We start from the raw sequence: 9,513 nt of genomic DNA on the forward strand, positions 1-9,513 counted from the left end.
AAGAACGAGATCAATAAGCCAGACGCAAAAGCAAAGGAGCTTTTCCACCACATCCACTTAGGTTGGAAGTCAGCCATGCTCTGCAAGAGATCTCATCAGAGGGGCATTACTGGATTTTAACTCGCAACCACTCAGAAATCTAGCCCGACCAACAAAACCTTCACCTAAAACACAGCCCTTGACCTACAATCTTAAAAACTCCTTGCCATCAGGTTAATGCCTATTCATAGTAGCCCTGAAAAACAAAAAAGGGCTCCCTCATAGAGTTTCCTAGGCTGTCAATCTTCACAGGGATAGACTGCCACATCTTTCCCATAGAGTGGTTGGATTTGAACCACTGACTTTTGAGCCATCAGTGTTTCTATGGAGCTCCCCAGGGACTTGCAATTAGAAGAAGCCAGTAGTACCCCCTGGCCTAAGAGGGGAGAGGAAATACGCCGATCCCCACTTCCCCACTCTCCTTTCTTCTCTATGCCACCCTTGGCCTCTAATAGGAACCAAAGTCTAGAGGTCAGTGAAACCTGCCTCAATGGAAAAATGATGCCCTCATCAGCACTTCCAACTGGTTCCAAACAGTTCAGTCATGGCCACAGAAACCGGGGTTACAATGTACATTATATACAATATACATTGTATACATTATACAATGTAGACAATATACACGTGAAGCAAACAAATCTCTTGTGTCTCAGACTTGGATGGGAGTCAAGAGTGTTGTAGGAGTGTATTACACTGATTGAAGGCAGCTGGTCTTCACTCCTGGCCATTAGAAATAGGGTACTCACTGATTAGCATGACTTAAATTCTATTGCTGTCTTTATTCACAGCCTGCACATTTGAATTGGTACAAAACCACTTGAATCTTGACACATAAAAAAGTTCATCCCCCCCAACAAGTTAAAAATAGCATTTTAAAGGAAATGGAATTATTGGTTGTTGAATATATATACTCGGGAAGAATTTTTTTAACAGTTTTATTGGCGTTTCTTCCACATATCATAAAATTCAATAATTCATTCATATCAAGAAGATAAAACAATCATTACCACAATCCATTTTAGAACATTTCCTTCTTCCTTGTACTCATTGTTATTAATGTAATTCTTATTTTTTTTCGTTGTGGTAAAAATATACACAATGAGAGAGAACAACATGGCTGGCCCTACTATAAGACATGATGCCCCTCAGTGACTAAGGGCGATACAGGGGACAGCACCGGAGACACAGTGTGGGAATTGCACCTGACCTGATCCCACCACACCGAGGCAAAGCACTGGGGGAGTGCAGTGGAACAGCAAGGGAATGGAGTGGCAAGGTCCCCAGGGAATGCTGAAAGTGGACTTTGGGGCCGGGGCGTGGTACCCCAACAGACTGGACTAGAAAACGCTCCTAAGGGCCAGCAAACGATCCTTGAACAAACGACAAGCCTTTCTTTTGTGAAGTGTTTTGTTTTGTTCTTTGTCAGTGGTTTGTTTTTGTTGTTTTATTGTCTGGTTGTATACTGTTGCTTTGTTTTCCTCTGTCTTGTTTTTGTGCATGTTAGTGTCTCCACAGGTCTGTCTGAATAGGACAGGCTGGATGAACTATCTGGAGGAAAAACAATAGGACAGACAGTTCCGGGGGGACAAACAGTTCCGGGTGGGGGAGGGGGAGGAGGGTAAGGAAGTGGTGTTAATAAACACAGGGACAAGGCAACAACATGGGACCCAAAATGGTAGTGAGGGGGGCGTGGCAGGCCTGATGGGGAACGATCAAGGGTAAGGTTGCGTAGAGAAGAGGTATAGCTGTAGCCCAGGTGGGGACGGAGCATGGTGGTGGGGCAGGAGGAAAGTCAAGGGAGATGGAGGAAGGAGCTGGGAGTCAAGGGGCATTTATGGAGGTCTAGACAAAGACATGTACATGCAAACATATATATGAGGATGGGGAAATAGATCTAAGTGTCTACATTTATAGGTTTAATATTAAGGTGGCGGAAGGACCTTGGGCCTCTACTCAAGCACTCCCTCAATGCATGAATACTTTCGTTTATTAAATTGGTACTCTATGATGCTCACTCTTCCGACACAACTGCTGAAGCCAAAGTGGGTGAACAAGTAAATGTGGTGAAGAAAGCTGATGGTGCCCGGCTATCAAAAGAGATAGTGACTGGGGTCTTAAAGGCTTGAACTAAACAAGCGGCCATCTAGCTCAGAAGCAACAAAGCCCACATGGAAGAACACACCAGCCTGTGTGAGCGAGTGATCCCAAAGGGATCAGTTACCAGGCATCAAAGAACAAAAAATCATATCATTGACTGCACACCTCCATGATAGGATCGCTGAAGACAAATGGGTGCATAAGCAAATGTGGTGAAGAAAGCTGATGGTGCCCGGCTATCAAAAGAGATAGTGTCTGGGGTCTTAAAGGCTTGAAGATAAACAAGCGGCCATCTAGCTCAGAAGCAAAAAAGCCCACATGGAAGAAGCACACCAGCCAGTGCGATCACGAGGTGCCCAAGGGACCAGGTATAAGGCATCATGCAAAAAAAAAAAGAATATGTGTATGTGTGTGTGTATATATATATATATATATATATATATATATATATATACCATATTGAATGAAGGGGTAAGTGCAGAGTGGAGACCCAAGGCCCAAGTGTCGGCCACTGGAGATCCCCTCATAGAGGGGTTTAGGAGAGGAGATGGGTCAGTCAGGGTGCGAGGTAGTACCGATGAAGAACACAGCTTTCCCCAAGATCCTAGATGCTTCCTCCCCCAACTACCATGATACGAATTCTACCTTGCAGGGCTGGATAGGGCAGAGGTTGTACACTGGTACATATGAGGGCTGGAGGCACAGGGAATCCAGGGTGGATGATACCTTCAGGACCAAGGGTGTGAGGGACGATGCTGGGAGAGTGGAGGGTGAGTGGGTTGGAAAGGGGGAACTGATTACAGGGATCCACATGTGACCTCCTCCCTGGGAGAGGGACGACAGAGAAGGGGGGGAAGGGAGACTCCGGATAGAGCAAGATATGACAAAATAACGATGCATAAATTACCAAGGGCACATGAGGGAGGGAGGGGAAAAAAAAAGAGGACCTGATGCAAAGGGCTTAAGTGGAGAGCAAATGCTTTGAGAATGATTGGGGCGGGGAATGTATGGATGTGCTTTATACAATTGATGTATGTATATGTATGGATTGTGATAAGAGTTGTATGAGCCCCTAATAAAACGTTTAAAACAAAAAACAACAACAACAAAAATATACACAATGTTCCTACACATGGAAAATTTGAGCTACACTTCTGGATTTAAGGAACTAAGAAGTGTTGGCATGTGAAGCCTTGCACTCACTCTAGCAAGGAGAAAGAGCTAAACTGGATGACAAGCTTTCTAAGTCCCTCAAGTCTGGATCCTCAATGAGGACTTACCTTCCCATCGGTACCATTGTGAGAATTAGGGTGTAGCAAGGCCACCGATGGTCATTTCCTTTCTTGGTGCGCATCACCATGTGGTTGTGCCTCAGAATCACTAGGTCAAATGTATGTGGGGAGCAACTGATCACAGGATAAACCTAATTTTGTTTTGTGATGGAGGTTAAGTAAGCTGAGACAGAAGAGAAATGCTCCACTGAGGTGACTCTCAGAGCCCCTGAGATCCTTTCAGCTCCTTGCCCTCGCACTAAAATAGTCTTGTACCTTTCTCAGTCTCGCAGGAGTGGACCCGTGTGTTAGTCTGGTTACATTAGAAAAACAAATCCACAGAAACATGCATAAGAGAGTTTAATATAAAGGGTAAGTGCACATCAGGAAAACATCCCAATCCAGTGCTGCCCAAGCCCACAAGTCCAACATTAACCCATATGTCCAACATCGATCCACACAATCCTCCTCCATCTCACAAAACACACGCAATGACGCCGACTGCAGGAGAAAAGCCGAATCAGTGAATGTGCAAGCATCTCGGCGCTGGCAGGGGTCTCCACACGGCTGCTCCAGCACCCAGGGCTGCATCGGGGTAGGTCCATGTGGCTTCTCCTCAGGGATGTCTTGCAGGAAGTGAGTCTTGCAAGCTGAAGCAGGGAACTGGCTAAGGCAGCTGCACCCTGGTCTGACCATCAGAAAGCAAGAGACCCGAGAACTCAAAAGGTGAGGCTCACCAAGCCATTTATCCCTCTGCCCTTCAATTAACCCCATATGTGTTTATCAGCCAGGTTGGCACAATAATCCTTAACTATCTCAACCTGCATTGTCCACAGGGTACATGACTTGAACGCAGATGCACATACTCATATGAAAATCAATTTTTCTTTTGTGCTAGCTATTTAAGAGATGTGCAGTAAAGTTAACACAATGCAAGTCATCTCATTAATTTAATGTTTTAGGAAAGAAGTGTTTTTCTATAAAAGATCATCTTTGTGTTAACATGTTATGGTTTATTGTTATTTTTCACTGGCATAAATATTTTCAACCACCCCCCATTTTCCTATCGAATGCGGTAAATATGGAGAGAGATCACCAGGAGTGTGCTGGTTGTCGGTCCTCCAGAAAAAGAAAGGAAAGGTGATTGGCAATGCTTGCCCATTTTCATGGTGTTAACAGCTTCACCAGGAGCCCTGGATCCCCCTGAGGAAGCACTGAGCAGCTGATAGGGTGAATCCACCCAGTGAGTCTGTCAGCGAGGGACAGATTACGGCCTAGAAAACCTCATGGGGCAGTTCTGCTCTGCCCCAGAGGGCCAGGATGAGTTGGCATTGACACAACAGTAGATATCCAGCAACAAGTCTCCCCTCATTGGCAATTTCAAGTTTCCACCTGTTTGACATCATGCTTGGTCATGTAGAGGGCAGCAGTAAAGAGGCAGGCCCTAGACGAGGTGGACTGGCACCGTGGCTCCAACACAGGAATAACTGGGGATGGTGCAGGATGGGCCAGTGTTGCATTCTCTTGTTCGCAGCCTCTGTGAGTCAGAACCCACTCAACGGCACCTCACAACCACAACTGCTTAGCGGTTACCATGACCTTTTCTGAATATTTCATTCTAATGAGCCAGTACGAGCTGGCTCCGGCATACCACTGAATGTAAGTGTTAGAGTTCATGCGATCAAGACGTTTGACGACCTCGCTCTAATGCAAGCGTCCCCACCTTCATCCCTTAAAGAAAGGAAAAAGCAGTCAAACTTACAAAACACACAGGTTTGGCTCACAGATGCAGGCCATGACCTTGGCTCTCTGGCAGCCTCGGCATTGTTAGGACCATGTACTTGGAGTAAATTGATTCAAGGTACCTGTGGTGTGGCCTACATGTTAGGGCACGTGTGAGACCTAGGTTTCCTCCCATCTCTGGAAAGCTACAGCTGATGCTTCCTAAAAGGAAGACAAACTTCCAGAGCAAGGTCGAGGCCATTCCAAACACCAGAAGACTGTCCCAGCCGGTGCCGCCATGCAGTGAAGATCAATGGTGGGCTTGCCATAAGGGGGTTGGTGACCTCACGCTGGTCTTCAGTCACAGTCAGAATGCCAGCAATCAGACTCCACAGGGTCTTTGAGTTCAGAAGACACAGCATGTATGGTTCTACCCAACTTACTGGGTGTTCCTCACTTCCTTCGGGAAATGACTCATGAGCATAGTGAGAAAGCTGCGGCCCACAAGAATCAGACAGTGCCAGGGCCAATCTGCTTTGTCCGTGTCATTGGCTACATCACAGGGCCATCTGTTCACGTGCCACTCTGTGGCGTGAAACCACCCCACGGGAGAAGGCCAATCCTGAGATACAGCTGAGCTGTGTGTGATTGTGTGTGTGCGTGTTTTGTTGTGTTTTGCATTGCTGCTTAGGAAGAGAAGATGCCAGGCTTTTTTAGTTTTAAAAGAGGAAGGAATATAATTCTGCCTTCCAAAAGCTAACTGATTTTTGCATTAGTTCACCATTTAAAAAAAAATTAAAAAGTCACTGCCATTGAGTGAATTCTGACTCCCAGAGACCGAATAGGACAGGGTAGAACTGCCCCTGTCGGTTTCTGAGACTGGAAATATTGAAAGGAGTAGAAAGCCTCATTTTTATCATCCTGGAGTCGAGTTAAGCACCGTGAAATGTGAAAACCCCAGCTTCTAGAGAGCATTAACTTACTGCTCTGCTTTGTTAAAAGGCAGTTGGCTGCTTGCTAGTCCAGCTGAATATAGAAGCCACTCAAACAAAACAATAAACTCACTCCCAGGGATCCTGTAGGACAGGGTAGAACTGCCCCTGTGAGTTTCTGAGACTGTCACTCTTTATGGGAGTAGAATGTCCCAGCTCTCTCCCTTGGAGCAGCTGGTGGTTTCAAAGTGCTGACCTTGCAGTTAGCAGCCTATTGTGTAACCACTACACCACCAGGGTTCCTTAGAATTAACTCGTGAGCTACTCCATCCCACTGCCTAACCGCACATGAGAACAATCTCCATCCCACTGCCTAACCGCACCTGAGAACAATGTGAATCTGAAACTTAGGCACTGGGGCTGTGCAGCAATAGTCTGTATGTCCCTCTGTTGATCCTAATGTGTGAGCCACGGTGGACACTTTCGAGACAGTGTCTCTCAAATTGACTGTGCAAACAAGTCCCCTGGGGCTGTGTGAAAGTGTCAGTCCCGGGGCAGTAAGTCAGAAGGGGGGTGTCTTTCCTGGTGCTTGGTCACAGGTGGAACAGTGGAGCCTGAAGAACTGGCTCTGGGACAAAATTCAATCCGGTTGGACGGTCATGCACTCCATCAATTCAGTTCTTCCGTCTTCTTCTAGTATCATCCTATGAGGCTTTTAAAAATAATTTAAAAATTTTTAATGTAGACATTCCTGAATGACACAAATGGTGAAGTACTCGGCTATTTAAGGTTGATGGTTCGAATCCATCCTGATCTACTTCAGAAAGCTCACAGCCATTGAAAACCCTCTGGAGCAAGCATATACACGGGTCCAGAGAAGAGCTCTCGCAACACAGGGAATTCAGGACAGATCACCCCCTCAGGACTGGGAAGGTGACAGGAGAAAGGGGAACCAATCACAATGACTGACAGATAACACCCCACCCCCTACCGCAGGGGAACAGAAAACAGAGAGGTGGGTGAAGGGAGACCGTGGTCAGTGTAAGACATGAAAACAAACATCAAGGGTTCATGATGGAGAGGGAAGGGGAGGAGGATCCCAAGGGCTCAAGTAGAAAGCAACTGTTTTGAAAATGATGATGGCATATGTACAAAGGTGTTTGACACAATGGGTGTGTGAATGGATAGTGATAAGAACCGGAAGAGTCCAATAAAATGAGAGAAAGAAAGAAAGAACCCCCTCTGGAGCACAAGGGGTCACCAGGAGAGGAAATCAACGGGAGAAGCACTGTTTGTGTTGTTTTGTTTCGTGTTCTTTTTTTTTTTAATTTAAAAAAATTTTTTAATCATTTTATTAGGGACTCATACAACTCTTATCACAGTCCATACACACATCAATTGTGTAAAGCACATTTGTACATTCTTTGCCCTCATCATTCTCAAAATATTTGCTCTCCACTTAAGCCCCTGGCATCAGCTCCTCATTTCCCCCCTCCCTCCCCGCTCCCCCTCCCTCATGAACCCTTGATAATTTATAAATTACTATTTTGTCATATCTTGCCCTGTCCTACGTCTCCCTTCAGCCACTTTTCTGTTGTCCGTCACCCAGGGAGGAAGTCACATGTAGATCCTTGTAATTGTTTCCTGTTCTTAACCCCAAATTGTTTGGGTGATCTCTAGGATTCTGCCTGTGTCCTCCCTTCTCGCGGGGTCCTCTTTAGGGACACAGATAGCTTTAAAGTTTCTAATCCCACGCATTAAGGCAGTCGGCCCCGGCGGCGGCAGGAGGTTTGCCATGGCGACTCCAGCTTGAACGATAATGCTGAGCCCAGAGAGAGCGGCAGGTTAGCAGGACGCAGATGCGGATGAGCTTCATCTGAGGGCCTGCCCGAGCGAGCGACAGCGACCTCAGCACACTCCAGGGGCGCTGCTCAGCCTCAGAGGCGTCTGTCTGTACGGTGCCTGGAGGGGGAGTTTTGCAAAACTGCAGGCCAATGAATCATCTGGGAGCAGCCTCAGAAAGTCCGCGAGTGCAACGTGTAGGGAAGCCAAGACTTCAGAATTCCACTCCAGGAACACAGCCCTTCAGCACGTTCCCTAAACCGGCGGCAACTCACGCTGGCAGACGCCTTCTTTCAAAACGATGACAATACCTGAACGAGGCGCTCTAACACCCGAGTCAACGCGTGGAAAACATGTCCCATCGCGGCAATGATCAAATTACTTGAATTTGCAACTTTAAAAGTTCGATAACACTTGCTCCTATGCGATTAGCAATGAGTTTTTAACAAAATGACAATAAACAGGTTTCAGGGGCTATAAAAGAAAGAAAGCCATTCCACTCGCTCCACACTGGAGCAATGCGAATGGGGATCTTTGGCAGTGTGGCGGTGCAATGATCTTCTTTTTAAAGCTCCTTTGTTGTGGACAAGGGGAAATTAATAATCCTTTGGGAAAGCAATTCGATAAGGTGGCATGACTCTTAAAAAGTCCATCATGGTGGATCCGGTCTTAATGATTCTAGTATTCCACACTCAAGTCATAATTCTAAATAACGAGAGCAGGATACATTTCTAGTTAGTAACAGCTCTCTCCATGATCAGCTAGAACCATGCTGTTCAGCAGAAGAAACATTATTTCCCTTGGGCTGCTCTGATTTCATGATATACTTATGTCAATCCCCTTATTTTTAAGATGGATTTCTGTATGTATCCCACTTAATATTATTCAGCGTTTTAAAAATATGATATACTCCTCCATGAGTTCTTGTGAAACAGAGGGGGTGAGGGAGGGGGGATTGGGGAGGGAGGGGGGAGAGGGGAGGGAGGGGGAAAAAAAAAGAGGACCTGATACAAAGGGCTTAAGTGGAGAGCAAATGCTTTGAGAATGATTGAGGCAGGGAATGTATGGATGTGCAATATACAATTGATGTATGCATATGTATGGATAGTGATAAGAGTTGTATGAGTCCCTAGTAAAATGTAAAAAAAGAAAAGAGGAGAAAAAAATGATTAGGGCAAAGAATGTACAGATGTGCTTTATACAATTGATGTATGTATATGTATGAACTGTGATAAGAGTTGTATGAGCCCCTAATAAATTGTTTTAAAAAAAGGAGAAAAAAAAGAGGGGGAAAAGCAACAGAGAATTATGTATCTTTAATTGACTTTTGTGTTTGTCTTCCTTATCTAGTGCTACTGTGACAAAATGCCACGCATGAGAAGGTTTAAAGAACCAGAAATCTACCTTCTGGACGTTCAGGGAGTTAGAAGTCTGAATTCAGGGACTGGTTCTGGGGGAAGCCTGCTTTGTCGGTTTCAGCCTCCACACTGACTGCTGTGCCGTCCAGGCAGATTCCATAGCCTCTTCCTTTTCCTGACTCTCCTTCTTCCTCTCTGTTCCCAGTGAACAGAGATCAAGTGTTGTACTTTGCATGACCACTTGCAAACTTT

The sequence above is a fragment of the Tenrec ecaudatus genome, chromosome 2, assembly GCF_050624435.1.
Source record: "Tenrec ecaudatus isolate mTenEca1 chromosome 2, mTenEca1.hap1, whole genome shotgun sequence".
NCBI lineage: Eukaryota > Metazoa > Chordata > Mammalia > Afrosoricida > Tenrecidae > Tenrec > Tenrec ecaudatus.